The 25999-nt window shown below is 48.4% G+C and overlaps 1 pseudogene; it reads left to right on the forward strand.

The window, feature by feature from the left end:
- Nucleotides 1-25999, forward strand: part of LOC135573014 (TBC1 domain family member 30-like) — a 77721-nt pseudogene that overhangs the window by 10891 nt on the left and 40831 nt on the right.

Raw genomic sequence — 25999 nt, forward strand, 5'->3', positions numbered from 1 at the left:
TGTATCCCTAACCCCTAACCCCTACACACTGTATCCCTAACCCCTACACACTCTACCCCTAACCCCTACACACTGTATCCCTAACCCCTACACACTGTACCTCTAACCCCTACACACTGTATCCCTAACCCCTACACACTGTACCCCCTAACCCCTACACACTGTATCCCTATACCACTGTACCCCTAACCCCTACACACTGTAACCCTAACCCTACACACTGTATCCCTAACCCTACACACTGTACCCCTAACCCCTACACACTGTACCCCCTAACCCCTACACACTGTACCCCTAACCCCTACACACTGTACCCCTAACCCCTACACACTGTACCCCTAACCCCTACACACTGTACCCCTAACCCCTACACACTGTACCCCTAACCCCTACACACTGTACCCCTATACACTGTATCCCTAACCCCTACACACTGTATCCCTAACCTCTACACACTGTATCCCTAACCCCTACACACTGTACCCCTAACCCTACACACTGTACCCCTAACCCCTACACACTGTATCCCTAACCCCTAACCCCTACACACTGTACCCCTAACCCCTACACACTGTACCCCTAACCCTTACACACTGTACCCCTAATACACACTGTATCCCTAACCCCTACACACTGTATCCCTAACCCCTACACACTGTACCCCTAACCCTACACACTGTACCCCTACACACTGTATCCCTAACCCCTACACACTGTACCCCTAACCCTACACACTGTCCCACTAACCCCTAACCCCTACACACTGTATCCCTAACCCCTACACACTGTACCCCTAACCCCTACACACTGTACCCCTAACCCCTACACACTGTATCCCTAACCCCTACACACTGTATCCCTAACCCCTACACACTGTACCCCTAACCCCTAACCCCTACACACTGTACCCCTAACCCCTAACCCCTACTCACTGTATCCCTAACCCCTACACACTGTACCCCCTAACCCCTAACCCCTACACACTGTACCCCTAACCCCTACACACTGTATCCCTAACCCCTACACACTGTACCTAACCCCTACACACTGTATCCCTAACCTCTACACACTGTACCCCTAACCCCTAACCCCTACACACTGTACCCCTACACACTGTACCCCTAACCCCTACACACTGTATCCCTAACCCCTACACACTGTACCCCTAACCCTACACAACCCCTACACACTGTATCCCTAACCCCTACACACTGTATCCCTAACCCTACACACTGTATCCCTAACCCCTACACACTGTATCCCTAACCCCTACACACTGTATCCCTAACCCCTACACACTGTATCCCTAACCCCTACACACTGTATCCCTAACCCCTACACACTGTATCCACTAAACCCTACACACTGTATCCCTAACCCCTACACACTGTACCCCCTAACTAACCCTACACACTGTATCCCTAACCCCTACACACTGTACCCCTAACCCCCTACACACTGTACCCCTAACCCCTACACACTGTATCCCTAACCCTACACACTGTACCCCTAACCCCTACACACTGTACCCCTAACCCCTACACACTGTACCCCTAACCCCTACACACTGTACCCCTAACCCCTACACACTGTACCCCTACACACTGTACCCCTACACACTGTATCCCTAACCCCTACACACTGTATCCCTAACCCCTACACACTGTACCCCTAACCCCTACACACACTGTATCCCTACACACTGTACCCCTAACCCCTACACACTGTACACCTACACACTGTAACCCTAACCCCTACACACTGTACCCCTAACCCCTACACACTGTACCCCTACACACTGTACCCTACACACTGTAACCCTAACCCTACACACACTGTACCCTAACCCCTACACACTGTATCCCTACACACTGTACCCCTAACCCCTACACACTGTACCCCTACACACTGTATCCCTAACCCCTACACACTGTATCCCTAACCCCTACACACTGTAACCCTAACCCCTACACACCTGTACCCCTAACCCCTACACACTGTATCCCTAACCCCTACACACTGTACCCTAACCCCTACACACTGTATCCCTAACCCCTACACACTGTACCCTAACCCCTACACACTGTATCCCTACACACTGTACCCCTAACCCCTACACACTGTATCCCTAACCCTACACACTGTATCCCTAACCCCTACACACTGTATCCCTAACCCCTACACACTGTATCCCTAACCCCTACACACTGTATCCCTAACCCCTACACACTGTATCCCTAACCCCTACACACTGTATCCCTAACCCCTACACACTGTACCCCTAACCCCTACACACTGTATCCCTAACCCCTAACCCCTACACACTGTATCCCTAACCCCTACACACTGTACCCCTAACCCCTACACACTGTATCCCTAACCCCTACACACTGTACCCCTAACCCCTACACACTGTATACCTAACCCCTACACACTGTATCCCTAACCCCTACACACTGTATCCCTAACCCCTACACACTGTATCCCTAACCCCTACACACTGTACCCCTAACCCCCACACTGTACCCCTAACCCCTACACACTGTACCCCTAACCCCTACACACTGTACCCCTAACCCCTAACCCCTACACACTGTATCCCTAACCCCTACACACTGTACCCTAACCCCTACACACTGTACCCCTAACCCCTACACACTGTACCCCTAACCCCTACACACTGTACCCCTAACCCCTACACACTGTATCCCTAACCCCTACACACCTATCCCTAACCCCTACACACTGTATCCCTAACCCCTACACACTGTATCCCTAACCCCTACACACTGTACCCCTAACCCCTACACACTGTACCCTAACCCCTACACACTGTACCCCTAACCCCTACACACTGTACCCCTAACCCCTACACACTGTACCCCTAACCCCTACACACTGTACCCCTAACCCTACACACTGTACCCCTAACCCCTACACACTGTACCCCTAACCCCTACACACTGTATCCCTAACCCTACACACTGTACCCCTAACCCCTACACACTGTACCCCTAACCCCTACACACTGTACCCCTAACCCCTACACACTGTACCCCTAACCCCTACACACTGTACCCTAACCCCTACACACTGTATCCCTAACCCCTACACACTGTACCCCTAACCCCTACACACTGTACCCCTAACCCCTACACACTGTACCCCTAACCCCTACACACTGTACCCCTAACCCCTACACACTGTATCCCTAACCCCTACACACTCTATCCCTAACCCCTACACACTGTACCCCTAACCCCTACACACTGTATCCCTAACCCCTACACACTGTACCCCTAACCCCTACACACTGTACCCCCTAACCCCTACACACTGTACCCCTAACCCCTACACACTGTACCCCTAACCCCTACACACTGTACCCCTAACCCTACACACTGTACCCCTAACCCTACACACTGTACCCCTAACCCCTACACACTGTACCCCTAACCCCTACACACTGTACCCTAACCCTACACACTGTATCCCTAACCCCTACACACTGTACCCTAACCCCTACACACTGTATCCCTAACCCCTACACACTGTACCCCTAACCCCTACACACTGTACCCCTAACCCCTACACACTGTAACCCCCAGGCATATAGAGTACTGTCAGACAGCAGACGAGTTCTACAGCACCATGGGATGGATCACTCAGGAGATGTTGGAGAACAGCCTCATAGACTGTGGCCACCTCATGCAGGTGAGAGATGTTGGAGAACAGCCTGAGACTGTAGCCACCTCATGCGGGTTGGAGAACAGCCTCATAGACTGTAGCCACCTCATGCGGGTTGGAGAACCGCCTCATAGACTGTAGCCACCTCATGCGGGTTGGAGAACAGCCTCGTAGACTGTAGCCACCTCATGCGGGTTGGAGAACAGCCTCGTAGACTGTAGCCACCTCATGCGGGTTGGAGAACAGCCTCGTAGACTGTAGCCACCTCATGCGGGTTGGAGAACAGCCTCGTAGACTGTAGCCACCTCATGCGGGTTGAGAACAGCCTCGTAGACTGTAGCCACTCATGCGGGTTGGAGAACAGCCTCGAGACTGTAGCCACCTCATGCGGGTTGGAGAACAGCCTCGTAGACTGTAGCCACCTCATGCGGGTTGGAGAACAGCCTCGTAGACAGCCACCTCATGCGGGTTGGAGAACAGCCTCGCCAGACTGTAGCCACCTCATGCGGGTTGGAGAACAGCCTCGTAGACTGTAGCCACCTCATGCGGGTTGGAGAACAGCCTCAGACTGTAGCCACCTCATGCGGGTTGGAGAACAGCCTCGTAGACTGTAGCCACCTCATGCGGGTTGGAGAACAGCCTCGTAGACTGTAGCCACCTCATGCGGGTTGGAGAACAGCCTCATAGACTGTAGCCACCTCATGCAGGTGAGAGATGTTGAGAACAGCCTCGTAGACTGTAGCCACCTCACGCGGGTTGGAGAGCGGCCTCAGACTGTAGCCACCTCATGCAGGTGAGAGATGTTGGAGAACAGCCTCGTAGACTGTATCCACCTCATGCAGGTGAGAGATGTTGGAGAGCGGCCTCAGACTGTAGCCACCTCACGCGGGTTGGAGAGCGGCCTCAGACTGTAGCCACCTCACGCGGGCTGGAGAGCGGCCTCGTAGACTGTAGCCACCTCACGCAGGTGAGAGATGTTGGAGACCAACCTCGCAGACTGTAGCCACCTCACGCGAGTTGGAGAGCGGCCTCAGACTGTAGCCACCTCACGCAGGTGAGAGATGTTGGAGACCAACCTCGCAGACTGTAGCCACTCACGCGAGTTGGAGAGCGGCCTCAGACTGTAGCCACCTCACACGGGTTGAGATCGGCCTCGTAGACTGTAGCCACCTCACGCGGGTTGGAGAACAGCCTCGTAGACTGTAGCCACCTCATGCAGGTGAGAGATGTTGAGAGCGGCCTCAGACTGTAGCCACCTCATGCAGGTGAGAGTTGTTGGAGAGCGGCCTCAGACTGTAGCCACCTCATGCAGGTGAGAGATGTTGGAGAACAGCCTCAGACTGTAGCCACCTCATGCAGGTGAGAGATGTTGGAGAACGGCCTCCTCAGACTGTAGCCACCTCATGCAGGTGAGAGATGTTGAGAGCGGCCTCAGAGACTGTAGCCACCTCATGCAGGTGAGAGATGTTGAGAGCGGCCTCAGACTGTAGCCACCTCATGCAGGTGAGAGATGTTGAGAGCGGCCTCGTAGACTGTAGCCACCTCATGCAGGTGAGAGATGTTGGAGAGCGGCCTCAGACTGTAGCCACCTCACGCGGGCTGGAGAGCGGCCTCGAGACTGTAGCCACCTCACGCGGGTTGAGAGCGGCCTCGTAGACTGTAGTCACCTCACGCGGGTTGAGAGCGGCCTCGCAGACTGTAGCCACCTCACGCGGGTTGAGAGCGGCCTCGTAGACTGTATCCACCTCATGCAGGTGAGAGATGTTGGAGAGCGGCCTCGAGACTGTAGCCACCTCACGCGGGTTGAGAGCGGCCTCGTAGACTGTATCCACCTCATGCAGGTGAGAGATGTTGGAGAGCGGCCTCGTAGACTGTAGCCACCTCACGCGGGTTGGAGAGCGGCCTCAGAGACTGTAGCCACCTCATGCAGGTGAGAGATGTTAGAGAACGGCCTCGTAGACTGTAGCCACCTCATGCAGGTGAGAGATGTTGAGAGCGGCCTCGTAGACTGTAGCCACCTCACGCGGGTTGAGAGCGGCCTCGTAGACTGTAGCCACCTCACGCGGTTGAGAGCGGCCTCGAGACTGTAGCCACCTCACGCAGGTGAGAGATGTTGGAGACCAACCTCGCAGACTGTAGCCACCTCACGCGAGTTGGAGAGCGGCCTCGTAGACTGTAGCCACCTCACGCGGGTTGGAGAACAGCCTCGCAGACTGTAGCCACCGCGCGCGGGCTGGAGAGCGGCCTCGCAGACTGTAGCCACCGCGCGCGGGCTGGAGAGCGGCCTCGCAGACTGTAGCCACCGCGCGCGGGCTGGAGAGCGGCCTCGCAGACTGTAGCCACCGCGCGCGGGCTGGAGAGCGGCCTCGCAGACTGCAGCCACCGCGCGGGCTGGAGAGCGGCCTCGTCGCAGACTGTAGCCACCTCGCGCGGGCTGGAGAGCGGCCTCGTAGACTGTAGCCACCTCACGCGGGCTGGAGAGCGGCCTCGTAGACTGTAGCCACCTCACGCGGGCTGGAGAGCGGCCTCGTAGACTGTAGCCACCTCACGCGGGCTGGAGAGCGGCCTCGTAGACTGTAGCCACCTCATGCAGGTGAGAGATGTTGGAGAGCGGCCTCGTAGACTGTAGCCACCTCACGCGGGTTGGAGAGCGGCCTCGTAGACTGTAGCCACCTCACGCGGGCTGGAGAGCGGCCTCAGACTGTAGCCACCTCATGCAGGTGAGAGATGTTGGAGAGCGGCCTCAGACTGTAGCCACCTCACGCGGGCTGAGAGCGGCCTCGCAGACTGTAGCGGCCTTATTTTAAAAAGTGTTAAATAGATTTCCTTCTCACTCATCTACACACAATATCCTGTAATGAATAAGGTGAAAACATGTCTAAACATTTTAGAAAAATCTTTAGAAAAAGCCAAAATATCTCATTTACATAAGTATTCACACCCCTGAGTCAATACGTTGTCTTGTTAGACTTCAGTGCAGATTTTGACAAATTGATCATAGTCTGCTGCTGGAAAGACATGTGTTGTGGCTTTACACCCCTGCTATAATGTGGATAAAGAGTTACCTGTCTAACAGAACACAGAGGGTGTTATGGCTTTACACCCCTGCTATAATGTGGATAAAGAGTTACCTGTCTAACAGAACACAGAGGGTGTTATGGCTTTACACCCCTGCTATAATGTGGATAAAGAGTTACCTGTCTAACAGAACACAGAGGGTGTTATGGCTTTACACCCCTGCTATAATGTGGATAAAGAGTTACCTGTCTAAGAGAACACAGAGGGTGTTATGGCTTTACACCCCTGCTATAATGTGGATGAAGAGTTACCTGTCTAACAGAACACAGAGGGTGTTATGGCTTTACACCCCCTGCTATAATGTGGATGAAGAGTTACCTGTCTAACAGAACACAGAGGGTGTTATGGCTTTACACCCCCTGCTATAATGTGGATAAAGAGTTACCTGTCTAACAGAACACAGAGGGTGTTATGGCTTTACACCCCCTGCTATATTGTGGATAAAGAGTTACCTGTCTAACAGAACACAGAGGGTATTCTTTAATGGAAGCCTCTCCAACATAATCCAGGTAGAATCAGGCATTCTCCAGGGCAGCTGTTTAGGACCCTTGCTGTTTTCAATGTTTACTAACGACATGCCACTGACTGAGTAAAGCCAGAGTGTCTATATATGCGGATGACTCATTATACACGTCAACTACTACAGCGACTAAAATGACTGCAACACTCAACAAAGAGCTGCAGTTAGTTTCAGAGTGGGTGGCAAGGAATAATTTAGCCCTAAATATTTCTAAAACTAAAAGCATTGAATTTGGAACAAAACACTCACTAAACCCCAACTAAATCTTGTAATAAATCACGTGGAAATTGGGCAAGTTGAGGTGACTAAACTTCTTGGAGTAACACTAAATTGTAAACTGTCATGGTCAAAACATGTTGATGCAACAGTAGCTAAGATGGATAGAAGTCTGTCCATAAGAAAGCTCTGCTCTACCTTAACAACACAATCAACAAGGCAGGTCCTACAGGCCCTAGTTTCTACCTTCTTAACAACACTATCAACAAGGCAGGTCCTACAGGCCCTAGTTTCTACCTTCTTAACAACACTATCAACAAGGCAGGTCCTACAGGTCCTAGTTTCTACCTTCTTAACAACACTATCAACAAGGCAGGTCCTACAGGCCCTAGTTTCTACCTTCTTAACAGCACTATCAACAAGACAGGTCCTACAGGCCCTAGTTTCTACCTTCTTAACAGCACTATCAACAAGGCAGGTCCTACAGGCCCTAGTTTCTACCTTCTTAACAACACTATCAACAAGGCAGGTCCTACAGGCCCTAGTTTCTACCTTCTTAACAACACTATCAACAAGGCAGGTCCTACAGGCCCTAGTTTCTACCTTCTTAACAACACTATCAACAAGGCAGGTCCTACAGGCCCTAGTTTCTACCTTCTTAACAACACTATCAACAAGGCTGGTCCTAGTTTCTACCTTCTTAACAACACTATCAACAAGGCAGGTCCTACAGGCCCTAGTTTCTACCTTCTTAACAACACTATCAACAAGGCAGGTCCTACAGGTCCTAGTTTCTACCTTCTTAACAACACAATCAACAAGGCAGGTCCTACAGACCCTAGTTTCTACCTTCTTAACAACACTATCAACAAGGCAGGTCCTACAGGCCCTAGTTTCTACCTTCTTAACACTATCATCAAGGCAGGTCCTACAGGCCCTAGTTTCTACCTTCTTAACAGCACTATCAACAGGGCAGGTCCAACAGGCCCTAGTTTCTACCTTAACAACACTATCAACAAGACCGGTCCAACAGGCCCTAGTTTCTACCTTAACAACACTATCAACAAGACCGGTCCTACAGACCCTAGTTTCTACCTTCTTAACAACACTATCAACAAGGCAGGTCCTACAGGCCCTAGTTTCTACCTTCTTAACAACACTATCAACAAGGCAGGTCCTACAGGCCCTAGTTTCTACCTTCTTAACAACACTATTAACAAGGCAGGTCCTACAGGCCCTAGTTTCTACCTTCTTAACAACACTATCAACAAGGCAGGTCCAACAGGCTCTAGTTTCTACCTTCTTAACAACACTATCAACAAGGCAGGTCCTACAGGCCCTAGTTTCTACCTTCTTAACAACACTATCAACAAGGCAGGTCCTACAGGCCCTAGTTTCTACCTTCTTAACAACACTATCAACAAGGCAGGTCCTACAGGCCCTAGTTTCTACCTTCTTAACACTATCATCAAGGCAGGTCCTACAGGCCCTAGTTTCTACCTTAACAACACTATCAACAAGACCGGTCCTACAGACCCTAGTTTCTACCTTCTTAACAACACTATCAACAAGGCAGGTCCTACAGGCCCTAGTTTCTACCTTCTTAACAACACTATCAACAAGGCAGGTCCTACAGGCCCTAGTTTCTACCTTCTTAACAGCACTGTCAACAAGGCAGGTCCTAGTTTCTACCTTCTTAACAGCACTATCAACAAGGCAGGTCCTACAGGCCCTAGTTTCTACCTTCTTAACAACACTATCAACAAGGCAGGTCCTAGTTTCTACCTTCTTAACAGCACTATCAACAAGGCAGGTCCTACAGGCCCTAGTTTCTACCTTCTTAACAGCACTATCATCAAGGCAGGTCCTACAGGCCCTAGTTTCTACCTTCTTAACAGCACTATCAACAAGGCAGGTCCTACAGGCCCTAGTTTCTACCTTCTTAACAGCACTATCAACAAGGCAGGTCCTACAGGCCCTAGTTTCTACCTTCTTAACAACACTATCAACAAGGCAGGCCCTACAGGCCCTAGTTTCTACCTTCTTAACAACACTATCAACAAGGCAGGTCCTACAGGTCCTAGTTTCTACCTTCTTAACAACACTATCAACAAGGCAGGTCCTACAGGCCCTAGTTTCTACCTTCTTAACAACACTATCAACAAGGCAGGCCCTACAGGTCCTAGTTTCTACCTTCTTAACAACACTATCAACAAGGCAGGTCCTACAGGCCCTAGTTTCTACCTTCTTAACAACACTATCAACAAGGCAGGTCCTACAGGCCCTAGTTTTGTCACACCTGGACTACTGTTCAGTCGCGTGGTCAGGTGACACAAAAAAGGACTTAAAAAATTGCAATTGTCTCAGGACAGCACGGCTGGCCCTTGGATGTACACAGAGCGCTAACATTAATAATATGGAAGTCAATGTCTCCTGGCTCAAAGTGGAGGAGAGATTGACTTCATCACTACTTGTATTTATGAGAGGTATTGACATGTTGAATGCACCGAGCTGTCTGTTTGAACTACTGGCACACAGCTCAGACACCCATGCATAACCCACAAGACATGCCACCAGAAGTCTCTTCACAGTCCCCAAGTCCAGAACAGACTATGGTAGGCGCACAGTACTACATAGTCATGACTACATGGAACTCTATTCCATAGTACTACATAGAGCCATGACTACATGGATCTCTATTCCACAGTACTACATGGAACCATGTCTACATGGAACTCTATTCCACAGTACTACATAGAGTCATGACTACATGGAACTCTATTCCACAGTACTACATAGAGCCATGACTACATGGAACTCTATTCCACAGTACTACACAGAGCCATGACTACATGGAACTCTATTCCACAGTACTACATAGAGCCATGACTACATGGAACTCTATTCCACAGTACTACATAGAGCCATGACTACATGTAACTCTATTCCACAGTACTACATAGAGCCATGACTACATGGAACTATATTCCACAGTACTACATAGAGCCATGACTACATGGAACTCTATTCCACAGTACTACATAGAGCCATGACTACATGGAACTCTATTCCATAGTACTACATAGAGCCATGACTACATGGATCTCTATTCCACAGTACTACATAGAGTCATGACTACATGGAACTCTATTCCACAGTACTACATAGAGTCATGACTACATGGAACTCTATTCCACAGTACTACATGGAACCATGTCTACATGGAACTCTATTCCACAGTACTACATAGAGCCATGACTACATGGAACTCTATTCCACAGTACTACATAGAGCCATGACTACATGGAACTCTATTCCACAGTCCTACGTAGAGCCATGACCACATGGAACTCTATTCCACAGTACTACATAGAGCCATGACTACATGGAACTCTATTCCACAGTACTACATAGAGCCATGACTACATGTAACTCTATTCCACAGTACTACATAGAGCCATGACTACATGGAACTCTATTCCACAGTACCACATAGAGCCATGACTACATGGAACTCTATTCCACAGTACTACATAGAGCCATGACTACATGGAACTCTATTCCACAGTACTACATAGAGCCATGACTACATGGAACTCTATTCCACAGTACTACATAGAGCCATGACTACATGGAACTCTATTCCACAGTACTACATAGAGCCATGACTACATGGAACTCTATTCCACAGTACTACATAGAGCCATGACTACATGGAACTCTATTCCACAGTACTACATAGAGCCATGACTACATGGAACTCTATTCCACAGTACTACATAGAGCCATGACTACATGGAACTCTATTCCACAGTACTACATAGAGTCATGACTACATGGAACTCTATTCCACAGTACTACATGGAACCATGTCTACATGGAACTCTATTCCACAGTACTACATAGAGCCATGACTACATGGAACTCTATTCCACAGTACTACATAGAGCCATGACTACATGGAACTCTATTCCACAGTACTACATAGAGTCATGACTACATGGAACTCTATTCCACAGTACTACATGGAACCATGTCTACATGGAACTCTATTCCACAGTACTACATAGAGCCATGACTACATGGAACTCTATTCCACAGTACTACATAGAGCCATGACTACATGGAACTCTATTCCACAGTCCTACGTAGAGCCATGACCACATGGAACTCTATTCCACAGTACTACATAGAGCCATGACTACATGGAACTCTATTCCACAGTACTACATAGAGCCATGACTACATGGAACTCTATTCCACAGTACTACATAGAGCCATGACTACATGGAACTCTATTCCACAGTACCACATAGAGCCATGACTACATGGAACTCTATTCCACAGTACTACATAGAGCCATGACTACATGGAACTCTATTCCACAGTACTACATAGAGCCATGACTACATGGAACTCTATTCCACAGTACTACATAGAGCCATGACTACATGGAACTCTATTCCACAGTACTACATAGAGCCATGACTACATGGAACTCTATTCCACAGTACTACATAGAGCCATGACTACATGGAACTCTATTCCACAGTACTACATAGAGCCATGACTACATGGAACTCTATTCCACAGTACTACATAGAGTCATGACTACATGGAACTCTATTCCACAGTACTACATGGAACCATGTCTACATGGAACTCTATTCCACAGTACTACATAGAGCCATGACTACATGGAACTCTATTCCACAGTACTACATAGAGCCATGACTACACGGAACTCTATTCCACAGTCCTACGTAGAGCCATGACCACATGGAACTCTATTCCACAGTACTACGTAGAGCCATGACTACATGGAACTCTATTCCACAGTACTACATAGAGCCATGACTACATGTAACTCTATTCCACAGTACTACATAGAGCCATGACTACATGGAACTCTATTCCACAGTACCACATAGAGCCATGACTACATGGAACTCTATTCCACAGTACTACATAGAGCCATGACTACATGGAACTCTATTCCACAGTACTACATAGAGCCATGACTACATGGAACTCTATTCCACAGTACTACATAGAGCCATGACTACATGGAACTCTATTCCACAGTACTACATAGAGCCATGACTACATGGAACTCTATTCCACAGTACTACATAGAGCCATGACTACATGGAACTCTATTCCACAGTACTACATAGAGCCATGACTACATGGAACTCTATTCCACAGTACTACATAGAGCCATGACTACATGGAACTCTATTCCACAGTACTACATAGAGCCATGACTACATGGAACTCTATTCCACAGTACTACATAGAGCCATGACTACATGGAACTCTATTCCACAGTACTACATAGAGCCATGACTACATGGAACTCTATTCCACAGTACTACATAGAGCCATGACTACATGGAACTCTATTCCACAGTACTACATAGAGCCATGACTACATGGAACTCTATTCCACAGTACTACATAGAGCCGTGACTACATGGAACTCTATTCCACAGTACTACATAGAGCCGTGACTACATGGAACTCTATTCCACAGTACTACATAGAGCCGTGACTACATGGAACTCTATTCCACAGTACTACATAGAGCCGTGACTACATGGAACTCTATTCCACAGTACTACATAGAGCCGTGACTACATGTAACTCTATTCCACAGTACTACATAGAGCCATGACTACATGGAACTCTATTCCACAGTACTACATAGAGCCATGACTACATGGAACTTTATTCCACAGTACTACATGGAGCCATGACTACATGGAACTCTATTCCACAGTACTACATAGAGCCATGACTACATGGAACTCTATTCCACAGTACTACATAGAGCCATGACTACATGGATCTCTATTCCACAGTACTACATAGAGTCATGACTACATGGAACTCTATTCCACAGTACTACATAGAGTCATGACTACATGGAACTCTATTCCACAGTACTACATGGAACCATGTCTACATGGAACTCTATTCCACAGTACTACATAGAGCCATGACTACATGGAACTCTATTCCACAGTACTACATAGAGCCATGACTACATGTAACTCTATTCCACAGTACTACATAGAGCCATGACTACATGGAACTCTATTCCACAGTACTACATAGAGCCATGACTACATGGAACTCTATTCCACAGTACTACATAGAGCCATGACTACATGGAACTCTATTCCACAGTACTACATGGAGCCATGACTACATGGAACTCTATTCCACAGTACTACATAGAGCCATGACTACATGGAACTCTATTCCACAGTACTACATAGAGCCATGACTACATGGATCTCTATTCCACAGTACTACATAGAGTCATGACTACATGGAACTCTATTCCACAGTACTACATAGAGTCATGACTACATGGAACTCTATTCCACAGTACTACATGGAACCATGTCTACATGGAACTCTATTCCACAGTACTACATAGAGCCATGACTACATGGAACTCTATTCCACAGTACTACATAGAGCCATGACTACATGGAACTCTATTCCACAGTCCTACGTAGAGCCATGACCACATGGAACTCTATTCCACAGTACTACGTAGAGCCATGACTACATGGAACTCTATTCCACAGTACTACATAGAGCCATGACTACATGTAACTCTATTCCACAGTACTACATAGAGCCATGACTACATGGAACTCTATTCCACAGTACCACATAGAGCCATGACTACATGGAACTCTATTCCACAGTACTACATAGAGCCATGACTACATGGAACTCTATTCCACAGTACTACATAGAGCCATGACTACATGGAACTCTATTCCACAGTACTACATAGAGCCATGACTACATGGAACTCTATTCCACAGTACTACATAGAGCCATGACTACATGGAACTCTATTCCACAGTACTACATAGAGCCATGACTACATGGAACTCTATTCCACAGTACTACATAGAGCCATGACTACATGGAACTCTATTCCACAGTACTACATAGAGCCATGACTACATGGAACTCTATTCCACAGTACTACATAGAGTCATGACTACATGGAACTCTATTCCACAGTACTACATGGAACCATGTCTACATGGAACTCTATTCCACAGTACTACATAGAGCCATGACTACATGGAACTCTATTCCACAGTACTACATAGAGCCATGACTACATGGATCTCTATTCCACAGTACTACATGGAACCATGTCTACATGGAACTCTATTCCACAGTACTACATAGAGCCATGACTACATGTAACTCTATTCCACAGTACTACATAGAGCCATGACTACATGTAACTCTATTCCACAGTACTACATAGAGCCAGGACTACATGGAACTCTATTCCACAGTACTACATAGAGCCATGACTACATGGAACTCTATTCCACAGTACTACATAGAGCCATGACTACATGGAACTCTATTCCACAGAACTACATAGAGCCATGACTACATGGAACTCTATTCCACAGTACTACATAGAGCCATGACTACATGGAACTCTATTCCACAGTACTACATAGAGCCATGACTACATGGATCTCTATTCCACAGTACTACATGGAACCATGTCTACATGGAACTCTATTCCACAGTACTACATAGAGCCATGACTACATGGAACTCTATTCCACAGTACTACATAGAGCCATGACTACATGGAACTCTATTCCACAGTACTACATAGAGCCATGACTACATGGAACTCTATTCCACAGTACTACATAGAGCCATGACTACATGGAACTCTATTCCACATCAGGTAACTGATGCAGCAGTAGAATCAGATTTAAAAACCAGATAAAAAACACCAGGGAACAGCGGGGAGTTTGAAGCAAAACAAACATTGGCACAGACACATGATAACACACACACACATGCTAGCATACGCACTATACACACACACACACACACACACACACACATGGATTTAGTACTGTAGTGGTGGAGTAGGGGCCTGAGGGCACACAGTGTCTTGTAGATATGTGGTAGTGGTGGAGTAGGGGCCTGAGGGCACACAGTGTCTTGTAGATATGTGGTAGTGGTGGAGTAGGGGCCTGAGGGCAAACAGTGTCTTGTAGATATGTGGTAGTGGTGGAGTAGGGGCCTGAGGGCACACAGTGTGTTGTAGATATGTGGTAGTGGTGGAGTAGGGGCCTGAGGACACACAGTGTCTTGTAGATATGTGGTAGTGGTGGAGTAGGGGCCTGAGGGCACACAGTGTCTTGTAGATATGTGGTAGTGGTGGAGTAGGGGCCTGAGGGCACACAGTGTGTTGTAGATATGTGGTAGTGGTGGAGTAGGGGCCTGAGGGCACACAGTGTCTTGTAGATATGTGGTAGTGGTGGAGTAGGGGCCTGAGGGCACACAGTGTGTTGTAGATATGTGGTAGTGGTGGAGTAGGGGCCTGAGGGCACACAGTGTCTTGTAGATATGTGGTAGTGGTGGAGTAGGGGCCTGAGGGCACACAGTGTGTTGTAGATATGTGGTAGTGGTGGAGTAGGGGCCTGAGGGCAAACAGTGTGTTGTAGATATGTGGTAGTGGTGGAGTAGGGGCCTGAGGGCACACAGTGTGTTGTAGATATGTGGTAGTGGTGGAGTAGGGGCCTGAGGGCACACAGTGTGTTGTAGATATGTGGTAGTGGTGGACTAGGGGCCTGAGGGCACACAGTGTCTTGTAGATATGTGGTAGTGGTGGAGTAGGGGCCTGAGGGCAAACAGTGTGTTGTAGATATGTGGTAGTGGTGGAGTAGGGGCCTGAGGGCAAACAGTGTCTTGTAGATATGTGGTAGTGGTGGAGTAGGGGCCTGAGGGCACACAGTGTGTTGTAGATATGTGGTAGTGGTGGAGTAGGGGCCTGAGGGCACACAGTGTGTTGTAGATATGTGGTAGTGGTGGAGTAGGGGCCTGAGGGCACACAGTGTGTTGTAGATATGTGGTAGTGGTGGAGTAGGGGCCTGAGGGCACACAGTGTGTTGTAGATATGTGGTAGTGGTGGAGTAGGGGCCTGAGGGCACACAGTGTGTTGTAGATATGTGGTAGTGGTGGAGTAGGGGCCTGAGGGCACACAGTGTGTTGTAGATATGTGGTAGTGGTGGAGTAGGGGCCTGAGGGCACCCAGTGTCTTGTAGATATGTGGTAGTGGTGGAGTAGGGGCCTGAGGGCACCCAGTGTATTGTAGATATGTGGTAGTGGTGGAGTAGGGGCCTGAGGGCACACAGTGTACTGTAGGTATGTGGTAGTGGTGGAGTAGGGGCCTGAGGGCACACAGTGTGTTGTAGATATGTGGTAGTGGTGGAGTAGGGGCCTGAGGGCACACAGTGTGTTGTAGATATGTGGTAGTGGTGGAGTAGGGGCCTGAGGGCACACAGTGTGTTGTAGATATGTGGTAGTGGTGGAGTAGGGGCCTGAGGGCACACAGTGTGTTGTAGATATGTGGTAGTGGTGGAGTAGGGCCTGAGGGCACACAGTGTGTTGTAGATATGTGGTAGTGGTGGAGTAGGGGCCTGAGGGCACCCAGTGTCTTGTAGATATGTGGTAGTGGTGGAGTAGGGGCCTGAGGGCACACAGTGTCTTGTAGATATGTGGTAGTGGTGGAGTAGGGGCCTGAGGGCACACAGTGTGTTGTAGATATGTGGTAGTGGTGGACTAGGGGCCTGAGGGCACACAGTGTGTTGTAGATATGTGGTAGTGGTGGACTAGGGGCCTGAGGGCAAACAGTGTGTTGTAGATATGTGGTAGTGGTGGAGTAGGGGCCTGAAGGCACACAGTGTCTTGTAGATATGTGGTAGTGGTGGAGTAGGGGCCTGAGGGCACACAGTGTGTTGTAGATATGTGGTAGTGGTGGAGGAGGGGCCTGAGGGCACACAGTGTGTTGTAGATATGTGGTAGTGGTGGAGTAGGGGCCTGAGGGCAAACAGTGTGTTGTAGATATGTGTTAGTGGTGGAGTAGGGGCCTGAGGGCACACAGTGTGTTGTAGATATGTGTTAGTGGTGGAGTAGGGGCCTGAGGGCACACAGTGTGTTGTAGATATGTGGTAGTGGTGGACTAGGGGCCTGAGGGCACACAGTGTGTTGTAGATATGTGGTAGTGGTGGAGTAGGGGCCTGAGGGCACACAGTGTGTTGTAGATATGTGGTAGTGGTGGAGTAGGGGCCTGAGGGCAAACAGTGTGTTGTAGATATGTGGTAGTGGTGGAGGAGGGGCCTGAGGGCACACAGTGTGTTGTAGATATGTGGTAGTGGTGGAGGAGGGGCCTGAGGGCAAACAGTGTGTTGTAGATATGTGGTAGTGGTGGACTAGGGGCCTGAGGGCAAACAGTGTGTTGTAGATATGTGGTAGTGGTGGAGGAGGGGCCTGAGGGCACACAGTGTGTTGTAGATATGTGGTAGTGGTGGAGGAGGGGCCTGAGGGCACACAGTGTGTTGTAGATATGTGGTAGTGGTGGAGTAGGGGCCTGAGGGCACACAGTGTGTTGTAGATATGTGGTAGTGGTGGAGTAGGGGCCTGAGGGCACACAGTGTGTTGTAGATATGTGGTAGTGGTGGAGTAGAGGCCTGAGGGCACACAGTGTATTGTAGATATGTGGTAGTGGTGGAGTAGGGGCCTGAGGGCACACAGTGTGTTGTAGATATGTGGTAGTGGTGGAGTAGGGGCCTGAGGGCACACAGTGTGTTGTAGATATGTGGTAGTGGTGGAGTAGGGGCCTGAGGGCACACAGTGTGTTGTGAAATCTATGAATGTATTGTAATGTTTTAAAAATGGTATAAACTGCATTAACTTTGCTGGACCCCAGAGAGTAGCTGCTGCTTTGGCAGGAACTAATGGGGATCCATAATAAACCCCAGGAAGAGTAGCTGCTGCCTTGGCAGGAACTAATGGGGATCCATAATAAACCCCAGGAAGAGTAGCTGCTGCTTTGGCAGGAACTAATGGGGATCCATAATAAACCCCAGGAAGAGTAGCTGCTGCCTTGGCAGGAACTAATGGGGATCCATAATAAACCCCAGGAAGAGTAGCTGCTGCCTTGGCAGGACCTAATGGGGATCCATAATAAACCTCAGGAAGAGTAGCTGCTGCTTTGGCAGGAACTAATGGGGATCCATAATAAACCCCAGGAAGAGTAGCTGCTGCTTTGGCAGGAACTAATGGGGATCCATAATAAAACCCCAGGAAGAGTAGCTGCTGCTTTGGCAGGAACTAATGGGGATCCATAATAAACCCCAGGAAGAGTAGCTGCTGCTTTGGCAGGAACTAATGGGGATCCATAATAAACCCCAGGAAGAGTAGCTGCTGCTTTGGCAGGAACTAATGGGGATCCATAATAAACCCCAGGAAGAGTAGCTGCTGCTTTGGCAGGAACTAATGGGGATCCATAATAAACCCCAGGAAGAGTAGCTGCTGCTTTGGCAGGAACTAATGGGGATCCATAATAAACCCCAGGAAGAGTAGCTGCTGCCTTGGCAGGAACTAATGGGGATCCATAATAAACCCCAGGAAGAGTAGCTGCTGCTTTGGCAGGAACTAATGGGGATCCATAATAAACCCCAGGAAGAGTAGCTGCTGCTTTGGCAGGAACTAATGGGGATCCATAACAAACCCCAGGAAGAGTAGCTGCTGCCTTGGCAGGAACTAATGGGGATCTATAATTCAACCTTTATTTAAACTTATTTTTTATTTTTACCTTAGCTAGGCAAGTCAGTGAAGAACATTCTTATTTTCAATGATTGCTTTGGAACAGTTGGCTAACTGCCTTGTTCAGGGGCAGAATGACAGAGTTGTACCTTGTCAGCTCGGGATTTGATCTTTCAACCTTTCAGTTACTAGTCCAACGCTCTAATCACTAGGCTACCTTACCTGCTGGTTACTGGTCCAACACTCTAACCACTAGGCTACCTGCTGGTTACTAGTCCAACGCTCTAACCACTAGGCTACCTGCTGGTTACTGGTCCAACACTCTAACCACTAGGCTACCTGCTGGTTACTAGTCCAACGCTCTAACCACTCAGCTACCTGCTGGTTACTAGTCCAACGCTCTAACCACTCAGCTACCTGCTGGTTACTAGTCCAACACTCTAACCACTAGGCTACCTGCTGGTTACTAGTCCAACGCTCTAACCACTCAGCTACCTGCTGGTTACTAGTCCAACGCTCTAACCACTAGGCTACCTGCTGGTTACTAGTCCAACGCTCTAACCACTCAGCTACCTGCTGGTTACTAGTCCAACACTCTAACCACTAGGCTACCTGCTCTAACCACTAGGCTACCTGCTCTAACCACTAGGCTACCTGCTCTAACCACTAGGCTACCTGCTGGTAGAAGCACCTTTGGCAGCGTGTACAGCTGTGAGTCTTACTGTGTATGTCTCTAAGAGCTTTGCACACCTGGATTGTACAATATTTGCACATTATTCTTCAAGCTCTGTCAAGTTGGTTGTTGATCATTGCTAGACAGCCATTTTCAAGTCTTGCCATAGATTTTCAAGACAATAAAATATATATATTTTTTAATAAATATATATTTTTTTACATTATTTTATTTTAAGTCAAAACTGTAACTAGGTTGCTCAGAACATTCACAATGTCTTCTTGGTCAGCAACTCCAGTGTATATCTGGCCTTGTGTTTTAGGTCGTTTTACTTCAGTGGCTTGTTGGAAACAGGATACATGTTCTTTCCACTTTTGTCTTTTAGATGACTATTGTGGAGTAACTACAATGTTAATCCATCCTCAGTTTACTATCACAGACATTAAACTCTGTAACTGTTTTAAAGTCACCATTGGCCTCGTGGTGAAATCCCTGAGCGGTTTCCTTCCTCTCTGGCAACTGAGTTAAGGAAGCCTGTATTGTTGTAGTAACTGGGTGTATTGATATACCATCCATAGTGTAGTAACTCTAACAGATATTCAACGTCTGCTTTTTATTTTATTTTTTACCCATCTTACAATAGGTGCCCTTTGGAAAACCTCCCTGGTCTTTGTGTTTTGAAATTATGTGTTTTGACTGAGGGACCTGACTGAGGGACCTGACTGAGGGACCTGACTGAGGGACCTGACTGAGGGACCTGACTGAGGGACCTGACTGAGGGACCTGACAGATAATTGTATGTGTGGAGAACAGACATGAGGTAGTTGTTCAGAAATCATGTTGAACACTATTATTGCACACAGAGTCCAGGCAACTTGTTGAGCACATTTTGACTCCTGAGCTTATGTAGGCATAACACAGGGGTGAATACTTATTGACTGAAGACATTTCAGCTTTTTATATATATTTTAACGTCATTTGTAAACATTTCAAAATATATAATTTGTCTTGAGTTTTTGTGTGTGTAGGCCAGTAACAAAACCTTTATGTCATCCATTGTAAATTCAGTAGTCATCTATCTATTCTGAACGCACTGTGTATCCACTCTAACACAAAGCCTTTATTTACATACACAAATGTTACATGAGTCATTTAGCAGACGCTCTTATCCAGAGCCACTACAGTAGTGAATCATTTAGCAGACTCTCTTATCCAGAGCCACTACAGTAGTGAGTCATTTAGCAGACTCTCTGATCCAGAGCCACTACAGTAGTGAATCATTTAGCAGACTCTCTGATCCAGAGCCACTACAGTAGTGAGTCATTTAGCAGACTCTCTGATCCAGAGCCACTACAGTAGTGAATCATTTAGCAGACTCTCTGATCCAGAGCCACTACAGTAGTGAGTCATTTAGCAGACTCTCTGATCCAGAGCCATTTACAGTAGTGAGTCATTTAGCAGACTCTCTGATCCAGAGCCACTACAGTAGTGAGTCATTTAGCAGACTCTCTGATCCAGAGCCACTATAGTAGTGAGTCATTTAGCAGACGCTCTTATCCAGAGCCACTACAGTAGTGAATCATTTAGCAGACGCTCTTATCCAGAGCCACTACAGTAGTGAGTCATTTAGCAGACGCTCTTATCCAGAGCCACTACAGTAGTGAGTCATTTAGCAGACTCTTATCCAGGAGACTTAATAGTGAATCATTTAACAGACTCTCTGATCCAGAGCCACTATAGTAGTGAGTCATTTAGCAGACTCTTTGATTCATAGCCACTACAGTAGTGAGTCATTTAGCAGACTCTTATCCAGAAAGACATAGTAGTGAGTCATTTAGCAGACTCTTATCCAGAAAGACTTAGTAGTGAGTCATTTAGCAGACTCTTTGATTCATAGCCACTACAGTAGTGAATCATTTAGCAGACTCTTATCCAGAAAGACTTAGTAGTGAGTCATTTAGCAGACTCTTATCCAGAAAGACTTAGTAGTGAGTCATTTAGCAGACTCTCTGATCCAGAGCCACTACAGTAGTGAATCATTTAGCAGACTCTCTTATCCAGAGCCACTACAGTAGTGAGTCATTTAGCAGACTCTCTTATCCGGAGAGACTTAGTAGTGAGTCTTTATAGCAGACTCTTATCCAGGGAGACATTTTCATATTTGTTGGCACTGGTCCCTCGTGGGAATCGAACCCACAACCCTGCCGATGCAACTGCCAACTGAGCCACACGGGACCAATCAGAATGCATGGATGTAATATCGGAGGGAAAAGCCCTTTCTCCTCTGTGTTTCCCAGCTGTTTAAGCTGCCAACCTGATCCCTCTTTTCTCTCCAGGCGGTGTTCTCTATGACTGTGTTTCCCAGCTGTTTAAGCTGCCACCCTGATCCCTCTTTTCTCTCCAGACGGTGTACTCTATGGCTGTGTTTCCATTCCCTCAGCTGGCTGAACTCCGAGAGAAATACACCTACAACATCACCCCTTCCCACCTCTAACCCCAACGGCAGGTTAGTCAATGTCCCTACAGCATCACCCCTTCCCACCTCTAACCCCAACGGCAGGTTGGTCAATGTCCCTACAGCATCACCCCTTCCCCACCTCTAACCCCAACGGCAGGTTGGTCAATGTCCCTACAGCATCACCCCCTTCCCCTTCCCCACCTCCAACCCCAACGGCAGGTTGGTCAATGTCCCTACAGCATCACCCCTTCCCACCTCTAACCCCAACGGCAGGTTGGTCAATGTCCCTACAGCATCACCCCTTCCCCACCTCTAACCCCAACGGCAGGTTGGTCAATGTCCCTACAGCATCACCCCCTTCCCCACCTCTAACCCCAACGGCAGGTTGGTCAATGTCCCTACAGCATCACCCCTTCCCCACCTCCAACCCCAACGGCAGGTTGGTCAATGTCCCTACAGCATCACCCCTTCCCCACCTCCAACCCCAATGGCAGGTTGGTCAATGTCCCTACAGCATCACCCCCTTCCCCAACGGCAGGTTGGTCAATGTCCCTACAGCATCACCCCTTCCCAACGGCAGGTTGGTCAATGTCCCTACAGCATCACCCCCTTCCCCACCTCTAACCCCAACGGCAGGTTGGTCAATGTCCCTACAGCATCACCCCCTTCCCCACCTCCAACCCCAACGGCAGGTTGGTCAATGTCCCTACAGCATCACCCTTCCCCACCTCCAACCCCAATGGCAGGTTGGTCAATGTCCCTACAGCATCACCCCTTCCCCAACGGCAGGTTGGTCAATGTCCCTACAGCATCACCCCTTCCCCAACGGCAGGTTGGTCAATGTCCCTACAGCATCACCCCCTTCCCCACCTCCAACCCCAACGGCAGGTTGGTCAATGTCCCTACAGCATCACCCCCTTCCCCACCTCCAACCCCAACGGCAGGTTGGTCAATGTCCCTACAGCATCACCCCCTTCCCCACCTCCAACCCCAATGGCAGGTTGGTCAATGTCCCTACAGCATCACCCCTTCCCCCCACCTCTAACCCCAACGGCAGGTTGGTCAATGTCCCTACAGCATCACCCCCTTCCCCACCTCCAACCCCAACGGCAGGTTGGTCAATGTCCCTACAGCATCACCCCCTTCCCCACCTCCAACGGCAGGTTGGTCAATGTCCCTACAGCATCACCCCTTCCCACCTCTAACCCCAACGGCAGGTTGGTCAATGTCCCTACAGCATCACCCCTTCCCCACCTCTAACCCCAACGGCAGGTTGGTCAATGTCCCTACAGCATCACCCCTTCCCCACCTCCAACCCCAACGGCAGGTTGGTCAATGTCCCTACAGCATCACCCCCTTCCCCACCTCCAACCCCAATGGCAGGTTGGTCAATGTCCCACAGCATCACCCCTTCCCCAACGGCAGGTTGGTCAATGTCCCTACAGCATCACCCCTTCCCCAACGGCAGGTTGGTCAATGTCCCTACAGCATCACCCTTCCCCACCTCCAACCCCAACGGCAGGTTGGTCAATGTCCCTACAGCATCACCCCTTCCCCACCTCCAACCCCAACGGCAGGTTGGTCAATGTCCCTACAGCATCACCCCCTTCCCCACCTCCAACCCCAATGGCAGGTTGGTCAATGTCCCTACAGCATCACCCCTTCCCCACCTCTAACCCCAACTGCAGGTTGGTCAATGTCCCTACAGCATCACCCCCTTCCCACCTCTAACCCCAACGGCAGGTTGGTCAATGTCCCTACAGCATCACCCCCTTCCCCACCTCTAACCCCAACGGCAGGTTGGTCAATGTCCCTACAGCATCACCCCTTCCCCACCTCCAACCCCAACGGCAGGTTGGTCAATGTCCCTACAGCATCACCCCCTTCCCCACCTCCAACCCCAACGGCAGGTTGGTCAATGTCCCTACAGCATCACCCCCTTCCCCACCTCTAACCCCAACGGCAGGTTGGTCAATGTCCCTACAGCATCACCCCTTCCCCACCTCTAACCCCAACGGCAGGTTGGTCAATGTCCCTACAGCATCACCCCCTTCCCCACCTCCAACCCCAACGGCAGGTTGGTCAATGTCCCTACAGCATCACCCCTTCCCCACCTCCAACCCCAACTGCAGGTTGGTCAATGGCTGGTAAAGTGATGATGATGATGTATTCCAGTGGTGGTCTAGGTGGCTGGGAGGGTGATGAAGACGAGGATGAAGATGAAGCTGCAGTGGTGACAGCAGCGTTGGGATGTTTGGGTCCACTGGGGGGGCTGTTAGCTCCAGAACTACAGCGGTACCAGAGACACATTAAAGGTTGGTCTGACCCCTGACCTCTTACCTATTATCATGTCCAGGACCCATACGTCAGCATCTCACCTGTTAGTCTACACCTGTTGTTTACCAAGAATGTGACAAATAACATGTGATTTAATCCTCATCAAGAGTTAATGTTTGTACCAGTGTCTCTCTAACCCCCCCCACACACACACACACAAAGGGTCAAGGCCTTCACACCATTCTTTAGTCTCAACACTGTTAGCACCTAGATGCACTTCTGAGGGAGATTGGAATCAAATGTGTCACTGAACGTCGAATGTTAGTGATTATCTAGTAAGCCAAGTAGACATCCATGAGACTGGACAGAGTAGGTGACCTGTATAAAGACTGGACAGAGTAGGTGACCTGTATAAAGACTGGACAGAGTAGGTGACCTGTATATACAGAATAAAGACTGGACAGAGTAGGTGACCTGTATATACAGAATAAAGACTGGACAGAGTAGGTGACCTGTATATACAGAATAAAGACTGGACAGAGTAGGTGACCTGTATATACAGAATAAAGACTGGACAGAGTAGGTGACCTGTATAAAGACTGGACAGAGTAGGTGACCTGTATATACAGAATAAAGACTGGACAGAGTAGATGACCTGTATATACAGAATAAAGACTGGACAGAGTAGGTGACCTGTATATACAGAATAAAGACTGGACAGAGTAGATGACCTGTATAAAGACTGGACAGAGTAGATGACCTGTATATACAGAATAAAGACTGGACAGAGTAGATGAGCTGTATAAAGACTGGACAGAGTAGGTGACCTGTATATACAGAATAAAGACTGGACAGAGTAGGTGACCTGTATATACAGAATAAAGACTGGACAGAGTAGATGACCTGTATATACAGAATAAAGACTGGACAGAGTAGGTGACCTGTATATACAGAATAAAGACTGGACAGAGTAGATGACCTGTATATACAGAATAAAGACTGGACAGAGTAGGTGACCTGTATATACAGAATAAAGACTGGACAGAGTAGGTGACCTGTATATACAGAATAAAGACTGACAGAGTAGGTGACCTGTATATACAGAATAAAGACTGACAGAGTAGGTGACCTGTATATACAGAATAAAGACTGGACAGAGTAGGTGACCTGTATATACAGAATAAAGACTGGACAGAGTAGGTGACCTGTATATACAGAATAAAGACTGGACAGAGTAGGTGACCTGTATAAAGACTGGACAGAGTAGGTGACCTGTATATACAGAATAAAGACTGGACAGAGTAGGTGACCTGTATATACAGAATAAAGACTGGACAGAGTAGGTGACCTGTATATACAGAATAAAGACTGGACAGAGTAGGTGACCTGTATATACAGAATAAAGACTGACAGAGTAGGTGACCTGTATATACAGAATAAAGACTGGACAGAGTAGGTGACCTGT

The sequence above is a fragment of the Oncorhynchus nerka genome, linkage group LG8 (genome assembly GCF_034236695.1).
Source record: "Oncorhynchus nerka isolate Pitt River linkage group LG8, Oner_Uvic_2.0, whole genome shotgun sequence".
Lineage (NCBI taxonomy): Eukaryota > Metazoa > Chordata > Actinopteri > Salmoniformes > Salmonidae > Oncorhynchus > Oncorhynchus nerka.